The sequence below is a fragment of the Prionailurus viverrinus genome, chromosome D3, assembly GCF_022837055.1.
Source record: "Prionailurus viverrinus isolate Anna chromosome D3, UM_Priviv_1.0, whole genome shotgun sequence".
NCBI classification, from domain to species: domain Eukaryota; kingdom Metazoa; phylum Chordata; class Mammalia; order Carnivora; family Felidae; genus Prionailurus; species Prionailurus viverrinus.
Genome location: NC_062572.1, coordinates 36,019,534 through 36,042,003, shown reverse-complemented (window position 1 = coordinate 36,042,003; position 22,470 = coordinate 36,019,534).

Sequence of the window (22,470 nt, the reverse complement as noted above, 5' to 3'; positions counted from 1 at the left end):
AAAAGCTGAATTGAGATTGGTTAACCAGATCCCACACTTGTGTAAGGCCCAATTCTTATACATGAATTCTTTATGCTACATCATTTCTAGTGGTTCTGCTTTTGTGATTGATTCCTGATGGTGCATACATACACACATCGTACATATGTAGCTATACATATACGTATATGTACATGTATATGTCTATATACACGTATAAACATGCATGTGTGTATATCCTACTATAATTTAAAAACAATGGTAACATTATTGCTATTGACAGCCATTTTAAGGTTTCTTTATGATTCTTTTTGTCTCCAACATTATGTATTCAATAAAACATCTTTCCTCCATGATTTAAAGTGCTACTAGTTTCCTATACAAAAGTTTCATATTTATTTGAGCCTAGTCTGGACCTCATGATGCTCCAGTCCGTTGATCTCTCTATTCAAGTGTCAGTATCACACAATTTTGATCGCTGTAGCTTTTTAATATATTGTAATATCTAATAGGAACACCCTCCTCTCAATATATTTTTTTTAATTTTTCAGATTTGCCCGGGTATTATCATTTGTTTGCCTTTCTTGTGAAATTTAGAAAACAATAGTTTACTTTTAGGTAACCCTATTACTATTTTTATTGCTTATATAAATTTTGATGATTATATATTTTTAGAAAATTATTCCATACACAGAATTTCTTTTCACAGAAGTCTCACATATTGGGGCCTCTAGGTAGCTCAGTCAGGTAAGTGTCTGACTGTTGATTTTTGGCTCAGGTCATGATCTCATGGTTCATGGGATCGAGTCCCATGTCTGTGCAAATAGCGTGGAGCCTGCTCGGGATTCTCTCTCTTCTCTCTCTGCCTTTCCTCCACATGAGTGCTCTGTCCCTCAGATAAATAAATAAACTTAAAAAAAAAAGAAATCTCACATATTAACTCTGGTTATATTCCCTTACTCTGTCTTGAAATGGTGTCACTTGTTTTCTTATTTACATCTGTCCACAAATTGTTTTTTTCAGGGTTCTTATATTTGTCTATCAAATGAAGGGGCACCTGGGTGGCGCAGTCGGTTAAGCGTCTTCAGCCAGGTCACGATCTCGCGGTCCGTGAGTTCGAGCCCCACGTCAGGCTCTGGGCTGATGGCTCAGAGCCTGGAGCCTGTTTCCGATTCGGTGTCTCCCTCTCTCTCTGCCCCTCCCCCGTTCATGCTCTGTCTCTCTCTGTCCCCAAAATAAATAAACGTTGAAAAAAAAAACCAAAAAAAACAAAAAAAACAAATGTATAGCTTTATGTTTTCCAATTTATTCATCTTTGCTTTCGACTGCAAAATTCCCTTCCTTTGTTCTCCTTAGAGACAAAAGAATTAGAAGAAAAAGTGCTTGTGTATAAGAAATATATGTTTGCAATTTAAAGAAGTGTTTTTTTTCACTCATTCACTGAATCATATTTAACGTCTTGAATTAGATGCTAGACAAGAGGGAAATTAAAATATCCTTTTTTTATAATGAAATAGAAATAGTCCAGCATAGAAATACTATCAGATTCACAAGAATGCTTTTCTGGAAATTCTAAACCTGAATTGGCAGGCCCTGTCTTCTCTCTGGCTCTGTTCATAATCACCTGGATGGCTTCCTTAGTTATGACCTCCCTGTCTTTAATGGAATAACAGAGTTCTTAGAGCTGGAGTTAATAATTCACAGGGATTGTTCTGAGATGCCTTAGTCATGGCTCTCTCACACTGGTGTCTCCAGACCTGCATCACCTCTGAACCATACCCTTGTGAGGAGAGAAGGTAATCATAAGTCATATGGTTCTCTGGCTACCAATGAAAGGTAGTTAGATACCAACAAATACAAACATCTCATCCAAATGGTACTCACTTGCCTCTGTGTAAGTGCCATGCTGTCTTCGTACATATTTCCTCAAGCAATTTAATAATTTCTCGTATGTGTAGCAAATGGATGTCAACCAGAAATAAACTTTCCTACTGGAGCCGTTCATAAGGCAGTAAAAGATATTCCTTTCATCTCAGAGTTTCTGTGACGCAGATGTTTCCTTCTTATTGCTTAATAGGAGATAGTGAACCTGCATGGGTCTGTTAGCTTAGAGTCACTGCCATCTAATGTTAGAGGTTAGAAACCACACAGAGGTGGGTCTAACCCCCCTGAACTGCCCAGGGACTTGGGGAATTTGAGGAAGAGGGTGGTTCCAGTTCTGAATCTCCCAGGCTCTGCTCTTCTCAGAGCTTCCTCAGAAGGTGTCATATCCTCCTCTGTAAAAGCAGGGCAATCATAGCATTGGGTGATGCTATTATTGTAATAAACAGGGTGACACATATAAAGTACTGAGTGCAGTGACAGGGGTATCACATTCAATAAGTGCAGGCTTAAATTTTTACAACTTTCGCGGACACCTGAATACCTGGGATCTGCAATGCTTCAACGGTCATGGTGTCCCTGGTTTCCTAGAATTAGATGGTAAAGAAAATAGAGCAGTCTTGGATTACAGAACTTTAGGTACTTTTTTTTTTAATTTTTTTTTTAACGTTCATTTATTTTTGAGACAGAGAGAGAGAGAGCATGAGCAGGGGAGGGTCAGAGAGAGAGGGAGACACAGAATCTGAAACGGGCTCCAGGCTCTGAGCGGTCAGCCCAGAGCCCGACGCGGGGCTCGAACTCACGGACTGTGAGATCATGACCTGGCTTAACCGACTGAGCCACCCAGGCGCCCCAGAACTTTAGGTACTTTTAACTTATCTCATGACACTAATGGGCTGGCATTGCCATCGGAGAAATGTTTAGGTGAAATTAGGGCAGTATTTCATAGTAAACCCCCACTTTTTACTTACATATCATATCTACTTGCACATCGTTCACGATGGCAAAGATTTTACTCCCTTCAAATAACATGGAAACAAAGGTCAATTTTCCATACAAGAAATATCATTTTGTGGGTTGTCTGCAGGAAGATGCTAGGAAGATTCTAGGGGACTTAATGCCCTCCCTGTGCAACTGTTTGCTTCCACCGCTGAACATCATCTTCGTGATTTCTCTGGAGACAGTTCAAAGCAGCAAACTTATTTTTAACCGAAGTCCTGGTCCGTTATTTTTATTTCCTATGTTCCTCCGCGTGCTCCAGCATTAGGTCACCAAGAGAATTTCAATACCAAGTGACAGGGTTTTTACCTTGGGGCATCTACTGCTGACCGTTTGGTATTCACTGGACAGACAGCATTTGAAAGCCCTGACTGGATCAAGGGTCAGTGGAATTTTCTGGTCCCCGGGAGTACTCCTCTTCAAAAATAATAGATAAGGCCAAGGTCTATTGAAAATATGTGGGGACAAATAAATTCCAGCTGAAAAAGGGAATTTTAGATACCGGAAAGGGAGACAAGTCCTATCGGGAAATGATAAGAAGTGGGAGACTGGCCCAGGGGGACTTCAAATTGCCTTCGACTACCCACTTCTCCTCAAAACTTGTTACCCAGCATGCTTACCCGATACCGTTTGAGTATCTTCTTTCACAGGGATGAAACTCCAAGAGTCTGCAACTCATTTATGGCCCAACTGGACACTTGCCTGTGCCTTCTGTTTACATCGGATGGGGAATCCATCTTGACTTCTCCTATCCTTGGCAGGAGGAAGGGGCAGTGGCAGTGGATTTGGCTACTGTACCACCGACTGGGAAGAGCTCTACTGTGTCTCCTTGACATTCTCGTCTCAGAATGCTTCCTCATTTTGGACACTTCCGGTCATGAAATGCGCGGGGGGGGGGGGGGGGGGGCGGTTCTCACACCAGGGAATTCTCTAACACCACCTGGGTGTCCTACAATTTAACTCAATCCTGACACCATCTTCCTGGAGGTAATATCCGATCCCACAGAGGAAGGGCTCAGTCCTACAAGACTTCAGATGCCACTTCAGATGCCCATTCGAAGTCCAGGTTGTTACCTGTGCTTCTGGCTCGCAGCTGTATGTCAGAGGTTCCTATGACCACCTCCTTGGGTTCCATCATGTGCTAGAAAGGCTCACAAAACTCCCGGAAACATTTTACTATTGCCGATTTATTACGAAGAATAACTCAAAGGATACACATGAACATCAAGATGGAAGAAATGTGGAGGGCACTGTATGGGGGAAGAGGCCCAGAGCTTTCATGCCCTTTTCAGGCACACGACCTCAGCCCAACTCTGAGGAACCCTGGCCTTTGGGGGTTTTATGGAGGTTGCATTACATAGACAAGCTTGATTAAATAATTGACCGCTAATGAGTAAGACAACCTCTAGCTCCTGAAAGTTCCACCCTCACTAATCCCATGGTTGGTTACCTTGACAACTAGCCCCATCCTGTGGTTGGTGATCTAAGGGCTTTCCAAAATTCGCCTCACTAATGTAAGCCCAAATGTGGTTGAAAGGGTCAACCGGAAAGGTCCAACAGAAGACTTAACCTTCACAGCTTTTTTTTTTTTTTTTTTTTAAGTTTAGTTATTTATTTTGAGAGAAACAGAGAGAGTGAGAGTCAGGGGAGAGGCAGAGAGAGAGGGGGAGAGAGAATCTCAAGAAGGCTCTTCGTGGTCAGTGCAGAGCTTGATGCAGGGTTTGAACTCATGAAAGAAACTGTGAGATCAGGACCTGAGCCAAAATCAAGAGTTGGAGGCTTAACTGACTGAGCCACCCAGTTGCCCCTACAGCTCTTATTATTTAGGAAATTTGAAGAGTTTTAAAAGCTCTGTGCCAGGAATGGGGACAAAGATCAAATATATATTTCTTGTTATATATCACACATCACAACAAAACTTTTGTTTATCCATTCACCTGTTGATGGACTTTGGGCTATTTCCAGTTTGGGGCAATTATAAATAAAGTGCTATAAACATATATTTTCATTCCTTTTGGTGTTTAAGAGTAAAATTTCTGTTTCACATGATAGATAAATATTTAAGTTTTTAAGAAATGGCAAAACTGTTTTCCAAAAGAGCTGTAACATTTTGCATTCTCACCAGTAGCGTATGAGGGTTCCAATCATTCCACCTCTACACCACCCCTTGAAATAATCTCTTTTTAATTTTGGTCATTTTAATAGGTGAGTTTTAATTTGTGTTTCCCTGATGCGTAATGATGTCGAATATCTTTTAACGTGCTTTTTAAATTTCCTATTCAAATCTTCGGTGAATGTTTATTCAGATCGTTTGCCCATTCTAAAATTGTTTTTGTTTTCTTCTCTTTTTGTTGTTGTTAAAGTTTATTTATTTATTTTGAGAGAGAGAGAGAGAGAGAGAGAGAGGGAGAAGAGAGCACAAGCAGGGAAGGGACAAAGGAAAAGTGAAGGAGAGAGAGAACCGCAAGCAGTCTCCACGATCAGCACAGAGCCCCACGTGGGCTCGATCCCACAAACCGTGAGATCATGGCCTGAGCCGAAATCCAGAGTTGGACACTTAACCACCTGAGCCACCCAGGTGTCCCTAAAATTGTTTTCTTTCTTATTATTGGGTTTTCAGAGTTCTTTATATATGCTACATACAAGTTGTTTATCAGATACACAATTTGCATATTTTCTCCTATGCTGTAGCTTGTCTTTATTGATTAGCTTAATAGTGTCTTTTGAAGAGCAGAAGCTTTTAATTTTGAAAAAAATATAATTTATCAGTTTTTCTTTAGTAGGTGATGCTTCTGGTGTGGGATCAAAAAACCTTTAAATAACCCAAAGTCACAAAAGTTTTCTTCTGTTTGTTCCTAGATGTTCAATGATTTTAGCTTTTACACTTAGGTCTATGACCTATTTTGGGTAAAGTTTTATATGTAGTGTGAAGTATGAAACAAAGTTCTTTCTTTTCTACACATGAATATCCAACTGTTTCAATACCATTTGTTGAAAAGATTTTTTTCTTCTATGAATTGCCTTGGTATCTTTGTCAAAAACCATGTGTTCATATATGTGTGGGTCTTTCCAGACTTTCTATTTTGTTCTACTGAGCTATTTGTCTATGTGCCAATACTATGCTGTTTTGATTGCTGTAGTTATAAAAGAAGTCTTCAAGTCAAGTAGTATTAGGCGTCCAACTTTCTTTTTCTTTTTCAAAGTTGTTTTGTCTACATGGGTTCTCTGTATTTCCATATGAATTTTAGAATCCTTTCCTCAATTTCTACAAAAAGGTCTACTGAGATTTTGATTGGGATTATGTTAAATCTATAAAGCAATTTGCGGAGGATTGACATCTTGACAATATCAAGTCTTTAAGTTAATGAACAAAGTATACCTCTCCATTTATTTAGGTCTTATTTAATTTCCCTCAGCAATGTTTTATAGTTTTGTGTATAGGTCTTGCCCATTTTTTTGGTCAGATTTATCCCTTTTTTAAATGTGTATTTATTTTGAGGGGGGGGGTGAGAAAAGAGAGGGAGAGAGAATCCCAAGCAGGCTCCACGCTGTCAGCACATAGCCCAACATGGGACTCAAACTCACAAAACGTGAGATCATGACTTGAGCCGAAATTAAGGGTTGGACACTCAACCTACTGAGCCACCCAGGCACCCCTTGTTAGATTTATCCTTAAGAATTTCATGATTTTTTATCTTACTGTAAACGGCATTTAAAAATTTCACTTTCTTGTTGTTATTACAGAGAAATGCAATTGATTTCCTAATATTGATCTTGTATCTTGCAACCTGCTAAACTTATTTATTAGTTCTAGCAGATTTCTTTTAATTTCTACACAGATGACCAATAAAGAAAGGGTTGTATTTGTTCCTTTCCAATCTGGCTATTTAATTAATTAATTAATTTATTTATTTATTAGATTTTTTAAAAAGTTTATTTATTTTGAGAGAGAGATAGCATACAAGCAGGGGAGGGACAGCGAGGGACAGTCAAGCAGTCTCTGCATTAACACTGCAGAGCCCGATGTGGGGCTCAAACTCATGAACCATGAGATCATGTCCTGAGCCAAAACTCAAGATTCAGACACTTAACTGAGTCACCCAGGCACCGCTGCTTATTTTTATTTTATATTTTGCTTTTATCACATTGTCTTGAAGCTCAATATACTTGTTGAATAAAAGTTGTAAAAGCACAAATCCTTGTTTTGTCCCTAATCTTAGGGAAGAAAAACTTCAGTCTTCCACCATCAAGTATGATGTTAGCTGTAGGTTTTTGTAGCTGTAGATGTTTTGTAAGTTGAAAACATTTCCTTCTATTAGTAGTTAACCAATAATTTTTATTAGGAAGAAATATGATATATTATTACTTGAATGTGAACTGTGATGAGATAAATATGTCAAGTTAGTAGACTGTGTTTTTCAGGTTTTCCATATCCTTACTGATTTTCTGTTTACTTGTTCTACCAATTATTGAAGGTTGTTGGAATCTCTGACCATAATTGTAGATTTGTCTATTTCTCCTTGCAATTCTTTCAGTTTTTATTTCATGTATCTTTCAGCTCAGTTGTTATGAGCCTAAACATTTATGATTATTCTGTCTTTTTTATGAATTGGTCCTTTATCATGAAATGACCTTCTTTATCCCCAGTAATACTCATTGCTCTAAAATCTACTTTGATATTGATACAGCCACTCCATTTTTCCTTTGACTAGCATGGCATATCTTTTTCCATTATTTTACTTTTAACCCCTTGTTTTTATATTTAAAGTGTATTTGTTATAGTCATGATACAGTTGAATCTTGTTTTTTTTTTTAATCAAGCCTGAAAATCTCTGCCTTTGAATTAGAGTGTTTAAACCATTCACATTTAATGTGATTCTTGAAATGATTTGGCTAGATAGGTTGTCTTGCTATTTGTTTTCTATTTGACTCATTTTTCTTTGTTGCTTTTCCACTTTCTCTTCTGTTTTCTTTTGGATTAACTGAGTATATTTTATGATTCCATTTTATACCCTTGTTGACTTATTACCTATAACTCTTGTATTATTGAGGTAATTGCCTTAGGGTTTATAGGATACATCTTCACCTTATCACAATCTACCTTCAAGTGATATTATATCACTGCATCTATAGTATTACAGTCGTGTACTTCTATTTCTCCCCTCTCAACCTTTTTGCTATTGTCATACATTTTGCTTTTATATATGTTATATTCTCTGTACTACATCAGTCTCATTTTTATGTAGCCAATTATCTTTAAAATATATTTAAATAGTAAGAATATGCTACATATTTACTCATATAAGAAACCATATCTGGTGTTCTTCATTCCCTTGTGTAGATCCAAATTTCTAGCTGGCATCAGTTTTTTTTTTACCTTAAAATTTTTTATTATGGGGGCACCTGGGTGGCTCAGTCAATTGAGTGTCCAACTCTTGGTTTTGCCAACTCTTGATTTCGGCTCAGGTCATGATCCCAGGGCCATGGGGTCAAGCCCTGCATCAGGGCTTGAGAATCTCTCTCTTTCTCTCTCTCTCTCCCTCTGCCCCTCTCCCTCACTCATGCTTTCTTTCTCTAAAATTAAAAAAAATTGTTATGAAAAATTCAAGAGTATACAAAAATAGAGAGAACAGTATAGTGAACCTCCATGTATCTACTACCCAGTTTCAATGACTACTAACATTTTGCTACCATTTATGTTTTCTAGCATGTGTATGTTATACATTAAAACAAGTAAGCAAAATTATGAAAATAAAACACACATGTTCAAGTTACACTACGGAGCTATAGAGACAAAATCTTTGGATTGGAGCCCAGGAAACTGCATTTTAGAAACTTCTTGCCTAGCTGGTATCATTTGTTGCCTAAATCCAGGGTCTTGAAACTTTTTTTGATCTAGTTTTTTTGAGGGGGCGGGGATGGGGAAGAGGTTATTACAGGCAGGAACATAAATCAGGTTCCTGTTACTCCATTTTGGCAAGGAACAGAAGTCTAGAACCCCTTTTAAAATTTCTATATTTCTTTCTGAATATAGTAAATGAAGCAATATTAGATCTACATTCCAATAAGAAAATAAGAAAGCATACACAGTGAGGTTCCTTTATGTATAAGTGGGAAAAGCATGTGGTCACACATGTTATTTAAAGACATTAAAAATCAAGTGCAAAGAGCTGCTCCAGATAAATTCTAACCTCTCCTAGTAGGTTGCACTCCAGGGAAAGACCTGCACAACCAAAGGAAGAAAGGGATATAGTGATCAGCTAGAACATTCAGGAAGAACTCACATAACTGTCACAAATTATCTTTTCACTTGTGTTCTCTGTCTCTCTCTTCCTCTCTATCCTTTCTTCCCCCTTTCCCTCCCACCAAAATTGTAATATCTGGAACTGGCTTTAGAGCAAAAAGGGGAACTAGTTAAAGTGTTTATGTTAGTAGCTGAAAATTTGGCTTTACATAAAGAGTACTTCTTTAAGTAAAACAATAATATGAAAGAATAACATATTCAGTATTTCAAAATGTTCCTGTTTCCAAACCCAAACAAAAGTCTCTGAACATTCAACTTTCATAGTTCTGTTTTCACCAGACACTGGAAAACATTGAAACCACACCAATCCCTCAGAAATGTGTTCCTAACCACAACTCCATGTAGGCAGACAAACAGAATTTAGGTCAGTTCCTGGAAAAGAAGGGCTTAGGAGTCACATTTAACTACTTCATGTCTTTGTTCATTTGTTCTCAGTCTGTTTCTCTTCTTCTTCAGAGGTCACGAAGGTCACAATGTCAGTTCTCTTCCCACCTCTGCTCTGATTGTACGTCTAGGTTCTCATTGGTCTGCCTGATTTTCTGGAGACCTTCCTCTGGCTCCTAATCCCTTCCCAACTATGTCCAGAAAAAAATTGGGTCTCCTAGGTTCTTTCCATGATGACCCAATTCAAGCTGAGACAGAGACTATTAAGTGGACAAACTGTTCCCTCTGTGTTGTATTTTGGGACTCTTCTCCCATTGTTCCCAGTTCTGGGTGCTCTCTGCTGTAAGTGCCCCATTCTAGAGGCTGATGCCTTGTTCCAGCACAGCCAGCCTGCGGTGCAAGGGAGGTTGAGGTCCAGCCTCTTGGTTTGTGTGTGGCTGTCACTTTAGTGGGTGGAGCTCAGGTCAAGACCTGCCACGTAGATGGGACAGGCAGAGACACCCAGCAGGCTGTAGACTGAAAGAAGAAATCAGAATGCTGACAGAAGCAAAAAGGAAGGTCCAGATGACTTCGTTCTTCCAAGCTCAGTGCCTTACTGCGTCTTACGTGTGTTTTCCATGAGCTATCCTTGAAGCTGTTCAATCAGTATCTCCCTCTAATTACTAGTCTTTTCAAGACTAAGTGAGCTCCCAAACTGGTTCCTATTACATGACACAAAATTGCTCCCAGAAATGTTTCACTTTAATGGATTATTAAAAAATAAATTATGTTAATTCCTGGGGGGATGTGAATGATGCAGTAATTTTTATTTTTAAATTTTTGTTTATTTTTGTTTTTTTATGTATTAATTTTTATATTTTGAAAGTTATATGCTAGAGAAGTGTTGTCCAATAGCTATATAATGTGAACCGTATATGTAATTTTAAGTTATCTAGTAGCTAAATTTCAAAAAGTAAAAAGAAACAGGGTTAAATTAATATTATAATATATTTTATTTAACCCACAATATCCAAGATATTATCATTTCAATATGCAATCAATAAAAAAAGTTAATGAGATATTTCGAATTCCTTTTTTCATACAAACTCTTCAAAATTTTGGGTATTTCTACTTGGCAATGAGAAAGAATGAAATATGGCCTTTTGTAGCAACGTTGATGGAACTGGAGAGTGTTATGCTAAGTGAAATAAATCATACAGAGAAAGACAGATACCATATGTTTTCACTGTATGTGGATCCTGAGAAACTTAACAGAAGACCATGGGGGAGGGGAAGGAAAAAAAAAGTTAGAGAGGGAGAGAGCCAGATCATAAGAGACTCTTAAAAACTGAGAATAAACTGAGGGTTGATGGGGAGTGGGAGGGAGGGGTGGGTGGGTGATGGGCATTGAGGAGGGCACCTATTGGGATGAGCACTGGGTGTTGTATGGTAACCAATTTGATGATAAATTTGATATTTAAAAAGTTTTTTTTTGGGTATTTCACTCATACAGCACATCTCAGTTTGGACCAGCTGTATTTCACATGCACAACAGCCACACGTCGTTAGTGGCTATTGGATGGTTCTGGTGGCTTTCCCAAACAGGAATGACTTTAACAGTGAGAATCTAAAATGCCATAGTGAACTGATAGACACTGTTTCAAGGGAAGTGGGGCCCAAGGGTAATCTTCTTATGATACCATAGTGCAAAGGAAGATACCTCTACTCCTTCATAAGGTGGGCTCTCTAATGAGAGGAGCCTTCCAAAACTTCTGGATAGACAGAAGAGTACTCATTATTGGCTGGAAAATTATCAATTGCATTTCTATTATCTACGACTATGCTAAGACCTGAAGTTATAAAACCGGCAACATTTTCCAGGTTGATGGACATTACTGTCTCTTGAGGGAGAGAAGCACTTGTCAGAATCATGCAGACATAAATGTTATGGAGGAAAGGAAGTCAGAGTGATGACAGCAGATCCTTTGACTTGATCTAGGCTGGAGTTGGGGAAACCTTCCTTGGGGCAAAGACGTTTGGGCTGAGATCTGAAAGGCGTATAGGTGCTTACAGACCACGAGGAGAGGGAACAATCCCAGGAGAAGAGAGTACAGGTGCAAAGGCTGCAGGAGCCTGGCACATTCTGGGGACTGAGAGAACACCTCCAGGCCTGAAGTGTGGGGTGGTGAGGGTGGTGCAGTGTGGGGCAGAGAGGTGGGCAAGGGCCAGATCATACATGTTGTGTTAGACCAGGTTACATTTTTTTGCCTTTATCCTAAGAGCAATGAGAAATCATTGCTGGATTTTAAGCAAGGGACATGATGTAATCAGATTCCGGTTTTGAGGAGTCATTCCAATTATAGTGTGGAAAGTGCCCTGAGGATGGCAAAAAGGTGCCTTTGGGGAGACCACACAGGATGCTAGTGCAGGAATCCCAACAGGAGACCACGGGGTCACACATCCCAGGAGTGGCAATCGAAATGCAGAGATATGTCAGGTAGGTAAAAGACAGATCTTTGTAGAGGGGATTAGGGGAAGCTTCCAAACATTGCACCAAGATGAGCATAAAGGAGACCAGCCTCTGAGAGAGGATCATGTAGAGTTTAGGGGTCCAAGAGACAAGCAAGGTGAAAATGTCAGGTAGCTGGTTAGATATAAGAGTCTAGAGCTCAGAAGAAAGGTTAACACTGAAGATGATTTTGAAATCATCTGTGCATACTCCATTCTTTGGTCTACATGGTTTCTGTCACTAGAATGTAAAAACAGAACTGAGTCTTTTCTTTCTTTCCTTTTTATTAAACATTATTTGTTACTTAGAGCAGCTTTAGGTTCATGAAAAAAATTGAACAGAAAGGACAGAGACTTCCTGTACATACCCGACCCCCTCAACACACACAGCCTTCCCACTATCAACTTCCTGAATTTGAGTGGTACCTTTGTTATAACCACTGAATCAACAGATACATCATTATCACCCAAGTATATACTTTGTATTAGGATTCACTCTTGGCATTGTATATTTTGGGGGCTTTGACAAATGTCTAATGACATGTATCCACCATCACAGTATCACACAGAGTAGTTTCACTGCCCTAAAAACCCTGTGTGTTCTACCTGCCCTATTCATCCTTCCCTCTACCCAACTCCTGGCAACCACTGGTATTTTTTCTGTCTTCATAGTTTTAGCGTTAGCAGAATGTCATATAGTTGGAAGCATATAGTGTGTGAGGCTCTTCAGATTGGCTTCTTTCACTTTTAGCAACATGCATTTAAGATTCCTCCATGTCTCTTTATGGCTTGAGAGATCATTTCTTTTTAGTGCTGAATAATATTCCATCGTCTGGATGTATCAAAGTTCATTTACCTATTCACCTACTGGAGGACATCTTGGTTGCTTCCAAATTTTGGCAATTATGAATAAGGCTGCTATAATACCCATGTGCAGATTTTTGTGTGGGCGTGTTTTCAACGCCTTTGGGCAAATGCTAAGGAGCACAATTGTTGGATCATATGGTAAGAGTATGCTTCGTTTTATAAGAAACCACCGACTGTCTTCCAAAGTGGCTGTACCATTTTGAATTTTCACCAGCAATGAATGAGAGTTCCTCGTGCTCTACATGACTGCCCACATTTGATGTTGACAGTATTTCAAATTTTAGCTGGTATTTTTAGTGGTATCTAATTGTTGATTTAATTTGCAATTCCTGATAATGTACGATGTTGAGAATCCTTTCGTATGCCTCTTTGCCCTGTGTATATCTTCTTTGGTAAGGATTATGTTCAGGTCTTTTACCCATTTATAAATTAGGTTGTTCATTTTCTGTTGAGTGTTATGGGTTCTTTTTTGTTCTATTTTGCTCACCATTGTATACCCAGTGCCTAGGATTATACTTAGTAAGAGTTGAGTAAACGTACATGAACTGAATGAAGAAGTAAAAGCAAAATGGCAGGTAATCCAAGTTGTGAATAGAGATTAATTATTGAAATAGACAGTATAAGAATGAAATGAGAAGAGACTATCTAGGACCAAGATTTTGAGGATTTCACTAATTTAATGTCTGGATAGAAGAGACTAATCAAATGACCATAGATCATAAGGAAAGGGGCTCAACATCATTAGTTATTGGAGAAATGCAGATTAAAGCCACCATGAAATACTACCACATATTCATCATCATGGTTAAAAATCTTGAAAGGGCTAGAAATATCAAGTATTGGTAGGGACGTAGAGCAACTGGAATGCTTCTAGGGCAACTGTAAATTCAAACAACCGACTTGGACAACAAGAATGCTCTTACTCCACTTGGGGGAATGTGAATTCATACAATCAACTTGGGAAACTGGTGACACCAACCAAAGTTGAATGTATTCATATTTTATGACCTAGCATTTCGAAACATTGTTTGGTGTGTATCCAACAGGCTGATACGTTGGACTTTATGATTCTATTTATATAAAATTCAAAAACCGGCAAAACAAACCTATTGCATTAAAAGCCAGTAGGTCATTACCTTTGGAGAGAGGTAGTTATTTGGAGGGGGATCAAAGTGGAGATGATTCTAAGGTTCTGGTATTTCCTGAACAGGGTGTTGGTTATATGAATGTGCTCAATGTGTGGTGATTCATAAGAGTGTTCACTTCATAGACTGTGAGCTTTTTCTGTATGCATGTTTTTGCCCTAATAAATTAAAAAATGTATTTAGAAAGAAAAAGATAAATCTGTTTGGAGTCTTCCAAAAGGAAGTAGTAAAGCTCTTTTTCCATCTCTTCAGTGCCCCAAAGAGTGTGAGTCTCTGAGGCATTATAGGAGCAAAGGAAACTACTAATAAAAAACTTGTCAGACATTTAAAATGTTGATGTTTTAACTCGGAACATAATACTGTTGTGAGGAGAAAACTTAATTGATGGTCATGGAATGATAAAAATATTTCAGAAATGGTCTAGGATATTTATCGGGTCATGAGTGAAAACACTTGGGCCTCCAAACTGTGTTCTACTGTTGGTTCTCATCAACGTAAATTTTGTCAGCCAGGACAATAACGCATAAATGAAATAATTTATTTTCCTGGACACTTAACTCTGGTTTTTATAAATTTCTTGTTGTTGATGCATATTGAAGTCATGAGTTGCTCTCAGCTGAGCTTGTGGTAATTGCTCAGAAATGCTGTGATGGTTTCTACCACTGAAACAGAGTTGAACATGGAAAGTTGTCCATAGAGTTTGTTAGTTTCTCATGAGCCCTCACTTATGCCCTGGATAGAGGTCACTCAGTGATTGTCAGCACCTGGAATTGTGGAATTGGGGTAAAACAATCAAACTTTACACCAGAAAGAAGGAATTTGGTAGCGTTAAGACAACACCAGAATGCTGTTCAGAAGACATTGTACCTTAGTCTTGCTACTTACTGAGTGACTATGGATATTTACTAATTATACTTTCTACAGCTCAGTGTTCTCAACTATCCATGGGGACGATTCATCGGCTTGCTAGGAGGGATAATGACCTCATATTCGAAAGCATGTAGCATGTGATGGGTGCTCAACTCAATGGCACCCTTGTTTCTTTCATGATAACTGAGAAGTGAGGAAAAAACACATGTTATAGTCATATTTTTTTCAGGAAACAAACTTTGTGTTAACAGAGCTGTTGAATATATAATGTATTCCATTATGTAATCTGATGAAAAGTGCTTCAGCCTCACAGGATCTTGGTTCAAATCTTGCCTGCCATTTGCTAAATATCACCTTGAATATCACCTTAAGTAAGTTACTTACAGTATCTGAAACTTAGTTTTTTCATCACAAAACAGCAAATTGTTACTAGTTTTCTCACCAGCTACTGTGAGGGTTAATGTTGATGTATGTACTAATCAGGGGTCTTTGTTTGCAAGTGAAACTCAACCACACCTCACCCAAACCAGAGAGGATTTATTGGCTCTTGTTGCCGAGGTCAGTCAAAGCAGAGGTGATCTGGTCTTGGGGATGACTGCAGTCTTGGACTTAGACACTTTAAGTCCCTCTGTCTCTTGGATCAATATTGGCACTTCTAATACTTCTAAAACAGATACCAAGAAAGGGACCCAATCCTGGCTTAAAATCTTAATTATACATGCTGTCTCCTTTGAGAATTTTCGTGGCCCCCTGACCATGCTTTGCAAAAGTAAAATTTGTGACCTTGTGCCACCTCTCTTTTCTTCCACTGCAGGTGTTGGCATGGCCATCACAGCTCTTTCCCAGCTCTCTGAAATGAGAGAAATTGAAACAACCTTGAGCTTTCTTGGACTGACCTGGATTTAGCAATTCTTTGTCACCTAACAGTGAGTTCTTTTTCAAAAGATGCATTGCTGAGAGACTAAGATAAGGGGTACACTTGGTATTGGAGATTGGCCATCAATCCCAAGGCATTTAGTCATGTTCTCACCCTTCTGCAGATAAATACAAGTCAACCTGTTCATTTTTCTTTATGCATACGGGAAAAAAATATATATACATGTGTATATATTTACCTATTATTTATAAATGCATATTGAATACTTTTTCCATGGGCTCATCAAAATCCCTGAAACTCTTGTTTATCTTTATTAACCCCTATTTTTCCTTGTAGTGTATTATGATATTCAAAAGCAAGCTTGGAGTCTAGGGAAAATGTGACTTCAGTCCTGGTTTCATCACTGACCAGCTGATATTTCAGGTTAACCTCTCATTTAGGTTTGGTTTCACTAAAGAATTATCTCATATACTGTCTGATTCACTCCAACAGTGCTATGGGGTATTATTACACACAATTTACATACAGACATCTGATGAGTATATGCTTGCTAATTATTGTTGTTTTTTATTTATATGTTCATTCTGGCCACAACCTTACTCTTCCAAAGAAGCAGATGTCCCAAACTCCCATAAAAAACCAACAATATGTAAAAGAACAAAGCACAGGCTGCCACCACAAAATATCACAGAGTAGGTCCTGGTTCAAACAACAGAAATTTATTTTTTTCACAGTCCTGGAGGCTGGAAATGATACCAGCGTTTGGTCAATTCAATTTCTGGTGAGGGCTCTCATCCTGGCTTGCAGACAACCCCCTGCCTGCTGCATCCTCCCATATCCTTCAAAGCATTCTGGCAGAGAGACAGAGAGAGACAGACAGAGAGAGAGAGCCTGAGCATCCTCTCTGATGTCTCTTCTTGGAACGACAATCATCCTATCAGATCAGGGCCCTATCTTTATGACTTTATTTAACCATCATTATCCTTTCTATCAGCCCTATCTCTGAATACAGTCTCACTGGGGGTAGGGCTTCAACACACAAATTTGGAGGGGGGGCGGGTTGGACAAAATTCAGTCCATAGCACAAAACAAAATTAACCCCAAACTGAATATAAACAGAAACAACCAAACCTAACTGTACATCAAATTACACGACCACACAGAGAAAGCAACGGATGCCATTAACTTCAACTATGTGCGCTGTATAATCTTAGTGGATTTGAGGACAAAAAGATCTGCAGAGAAAACATGAATAGGCTTTGTAGGTCTGTTGTAGTTAATGGTATTGGTTTAGCGATGGTGGAACTATTTTCTCTACATTGTAGGATAGACATGTTTTGTATTATTGGGAACCAGGGTTCTCCCTGAAGGGAAGAGGAAACCTAAGTCATGGGGGCGGGGTGAGAAAGAAGGGCTGTAGTTGTAATAGGATGAACTCAGGTTTGTTTGTTCGTTTAACCTAATTCATTGAAAGGGCCCATATGCTCTTTTCAATATCACTTAAACATTTAGCACCAAAATCTTGGTGTTTAAAAGATCGGGGATCATTAGAGAAATAGCCGACTGCGGGGCTGAGGCAGGAAAAGCGAAAGGTGAATCTGAAACCCTCACGGTGTCAGATTACTTATTAAATACAGAGGGAAAAGCTACATTTACAATGGAGAAAGTGGTGGATACTATCTTAACGGAATTAAGATCCTTAGTAATGGGACACATTTACAACTGAGCCCCCTGCTCTGAGGCAATGGGAAGAATGCAGCACCTTCTGTGTAGTATTCTCGCCAAAATGTTTAACCCGCATCTAATTAAGGGAAAACAATCAGATGAGTCCACAACGTAGAAGACATTTTACAAGACAACTCGCTTTTCAAAAATGTCAAAAATCTCGAAAGGTGGAACAAGGCATGAAACTGTGGTTTGTATATTCTATATTAGTTAATTACAGTGACAAATTATTGTAACAATCTATTAGTGTAACAGTATTAGTTTCATTAAATTTTTTTATGTTTACTTATATTTGAGAGAGAGAGTGTGAGTGGGAGAGGGGCAGAGAGAGAGAGGAGACAGAATCTGAAGCAGGCTCCGCACGGTCAGCACAGAGCCCAATGCGGGGCTCGAACTCACCAACTGTGAGATCATGACCTGAGCTGAAGTCGGACGCTTAATCGACTGAGCCACCCAGGCGCCCAACAACATATTAATAAATTGCTTATCGAAGTTAAATATCTTGAGAATGATAATGTTATTGTAGTTTTATATGAGAATGTTTTTGTTCTTGGGAGATACCTGCGAAAGTGCTTAGAGGTGAAATGTCACGATTACCCTAATTTACTTACGAATAGTCAGCCAGAAAAAAAAAGTTTTTTTATATAATACAGTAAAAGAGAGAGAGAGAGAGAGCAAGTAAATGTGGCAAATGTTATCAGTTTGTGAAACTAAGTGAAGGGTATCTGAATAATTTGTTTAACATTTTGGTAGGTCTGAAAATTTTCAAAATGGAAAGTTTGAGGCAAAGCTCCAATGCCTCTTCCAGTGTAACACTATAAATTTCTCCATTTGGCAGCAGCTGCTTGGCTAGAACGTTCAGGCAAGGCAAGAGAGGTTCTAGAGGGAGACCCTGATGCTATCCTCTGTTTGCCTACATTAGGTGTTAAGACAGATTGCAAGGTTAGTTGGAAATAAAGTGTAACCCTAGAGTCTAGAATCCGTGGTTGGAAGGGGGCTTAAGGTCATACAGTTCATATATGAATAAGTCATGGCGGAGGTGAGAAAGAAGACAGAGTAGTTCCAGGCTCTTGGATTCCATGAAGAAATACACACACACACACACACACACACACACAGAAGAACAAAACAAAAAAATGGGGGAACTGATGTAATGTCGCTAGCTCCGTATTTTGTCTATGAAGAGTGACATAAAAAATTAAAAACTCATCCATTATTCCATCTGTTATCATACTTGTGTCATTACACAAGCAATTTTAGTGAAATAATGACCTCAAGGAAAAAGGCAGTCTATGAGTTCAGGGTGAAAATTTTTTAAAAACCGGCTGCGTTTGGCCGTGTGAACGCACACAGTGTTCTTGTTCACAGTGGACAAGCCAAGATGCTTGTTGTAAGTTGCTAGGTAGTCACTGGGGACCATTATGGAGTCCCACCACCCTCCCAGGAGGGAGTCGCACCTGCCAGCTGGCTTTGCTTGGAGCCTCTGAGAGAGACGAGAAGACTGTCAAATCTTTGCTCAGAACATACTCAGACACCTCTCTGAGAGTTGTCTCTCCTATGGACCAACTGAAATGGGTCACTCTGTGGTTTCTACTCTTTGACTGCTACTTTGCCATCTGGAGGATGTCAGGATTTAGCCAGCTCAGTTTTTACCCTCAAATGAGGTAAGGTATAAATCCCAAAAGAAATAAACTGGGCACCCATCTGTCCCCCTCTTTTTGAATACGCTTGTGATATTTGGAGGTGGCTGTCTTGTCTTAATTCATCTCTAGTTGTAACGCACCAGTCTTTCAGATATCCTTCTTAAGCAATAGGTTGGTTACTTGATATTTCACTATTTCTTGAGCTTCCACTGGTTGGTAGGACTGGTGTCGTGCCCGTGTGTCTGGGGTCCTGCGAGTCTCCTTCCTAGACTAGTAATGGGCGCCTGGGTTGCCCTCCTGGGACACCAGAGTCTTGACTGGGATTGTCATTCAGGGTTGGCTTTGCCTGGAAGGATCTGTCTTAACTGAATTTCTTTGGGGTATGAGAAACGGAACCTCATTTCCCACTCACTTGAGTGAGGAAGGGGAATATACTAGGTTTCATGGGTATTTCAGAAATCCAAGGCAGTGAATGTGGATAGCCTCATTCAAGCCCAACCTGGAGGGCTGAGTGGAACAGCTTTTTCGTAGACTCTCTCTCCCCCTTGAAACATGGTCAAAGCCCATTTGTCTCTCTACAAATTGGCCTCACGCCCTCTTCAACTTCATGCATGTGGCTCGTGTTATCGCACCTGGGTTTATATCACCTTTATTCCAGCTGCACGCAGACACTGAATAGAACCTCAGAGCATCAGTTCCAAATTCTGGTGAGAAGAATTTCATTGGCCTGTTTTCAATCAGATATCCACCCGTGCCTACCTGGGGTCAGATCAGTGGCCAGAAGTTGGGTGGGTAGTAAAACCATAGCTGCCTGGCCCTCCCATCCTCCCAATTCCCCACTGATTTCTGGTGGAAGGAACATTCCTCAGAGGAAAGTGTCTTTCTAAACTGGGTGGAATTTCTAAAAAAGCATCTGCTGTGGGCTCCTTTAATTTAGTTAAGATTTTTTGTAAACATAGCAGTAGGAATGAGCGAGGAAAACTAAACTCCTTTCTGAACGAGCTGTGTTGAGTTTGCCATCAGTTAACTCAAACACAAATAGCGTAAATAATCTATTATTCTCTCGCCGGTCACGGTTGGGAGAATGAGATCTGTCCCGTCTCGTCCTGTTTATCTTGAACTTTTCTCCTGCTTGCCTAATGTCTGCTGTGGTATAATGTGCCAGTCTCTGCTGATATGGGCCATGGAGTAGGATTTTTTTAAAGACAAATCTTAGGGCTTTCACTCTGCTGCAGATTGGTGGAAGTCTGTCATATATAACTTGGGACCCACCCTTCCAGCTACAATGTACAATGAAAAGTATAGGAAATTGCCAGGCCTGTCCTTGGGAGCTCATGCCTGGAATCTCAGCCAGAGACAACCTTCAAAATCATCTTCTCCAACCTCCTTCTCAGTGTTTCCATAAAATAAATGGCACAGCGAGGTCTGGTAATGGAGGGATGACCACAACATAGTATAAAAAGTGAGAAGTCCTCTCAAGGAGGTATGATAAGTTCCAATGGGAAGTAAGAGAGGAGAGAAAGCTAAAATTTCAAGGCCACAGCATATGAACTAGACTTGAGGACTGGTGTGATGTAGACCAATGGTTCTTAAATTTTAGGTGCATCTGAATCACCTGGAGGGCTTGTTGAAACACAGAATTGGGGCTCTGAGTTAGTACGAAAGTTTCCCGGGTAATGCCCTGCTCCAGGGCAGGGCAGGGCTCCATGCTTTGAGAACCGTGGACTCAGAGATACAGAGACTGGGGCTTAGGCAGAGGCACAGAGGCCAATAAGTGGTGTGGGCTGGTACAGGTAAGAGGGGCAGACAGGATTTTGTAGAAAAGTGAATGCCATGTGAGGAAGCTCAGATTTTATTTGGTTAGGCAATGGGGAGCCATATCAGAATTTTGAGCCAAAGAGTCTTATTTATGTATGTATTTATTTATTTATTTATAAAAATAAAGTGTATTTATTTACTTTGAGAGAGAGGCAGAGAGAGAGAGAGAGAGAGAGGGAGAGAGAGAGAGAATCCCAAGCAGGCTCTGCACTGCCAGCGTGGGGCCTGATACGAGGCTTGAATCATGACCCACGAGAGCATGACCGGAGCTGAAACCAAGAGTTGGATGCTCAATCGACTGGGCCACCCAGGCGTCCCCAAAGTGTCAAATTTAAAACAGAATCACATAAACAGGAATGAAGTGCTGACCCACGGTCCAACACGGATGGACCTTGAAGACTTTATGCTAAGGGAAGGAAGCTGGTCACAAAGGACCACGTATTGTATGATACCATTTATGTGAAATATCCAGAGTCGGCACATCCATAGAGACAGAAAATAGATCAGTGAGTGCCAGGGGCTGTGGAGAGGGGGCTGTGGACCATGGCTGCTTGATGGGTATAAGGTTTCTTTCTGAGGTGATGAAAATGTTCTGGAACTGGATAGTGGTGATAGTTGCACAACATTGTGAAGGCACTAAATGTCACTGATGGTAAATTTTATGTTCTGTGTATTTCACTTTACAATGAAATACCCCCCAGCGTCATATTTCTTACAAAACTATTACGGATGTAATGCTAATAGGTAGAACAGCACAAAACTGTGTATGTAGAATGGTTGCAACCATTTCAAGATGCAACATTAGAAATAAGGATCAGAAATAGAAAAAAGATCAGAAATAACTCACCATTAACTGGGTGTATGTGTGTGTGTTTTGGATGGTGAAAATAATGTGTGATTTCTCCCTTGTCAGAGCATTTCTTAATTTTCAATAAATAACCAGATATTAATTATCTAATTAGAAAAATGTTTTAGAAGGGGAGGAAAAGGAAGGTACCAGCTCTAGGATAACTTCGCTAAGAATATCTGAGCGTTATCGGCAAAGGCACGATTGAGCGTGAGCTTTGGGACAGATGTGTGTCCCAGACGCTGGGAGGGCACCAGAATGAAGAAATAAGCCGTCCCAGGCAGAAGTGGTAACTGTCCACCACGCACCAGAGAGCATTGAGGTTTCTGTAGAGGCCTCCTCCTTGGCATTCAGTCTTTTTCCCCTACTTCTCTTTGGTTTTCTTCCTTCGTTCAGCTGTCAGCATGTCTCATCCATTCCTGTTCATTCATTCATTTTTCTCAACAAATGTTTGTTAAGCATCTACTGTGTGCCTCTAATACATTATCCACGTAGTTAAGTTGTGAGCACTCAGTCCTTTTTTTTTTTTTGCAAGCACTGTCTTGTTATACTGGCCAGTGGGGTCTTCTTTAACACTGCAGAGTTTTATATTGTTTTTCTCTTTCATTTTCTAAACCAAACTGTTTTCTTTTTAAAGTTTTTTT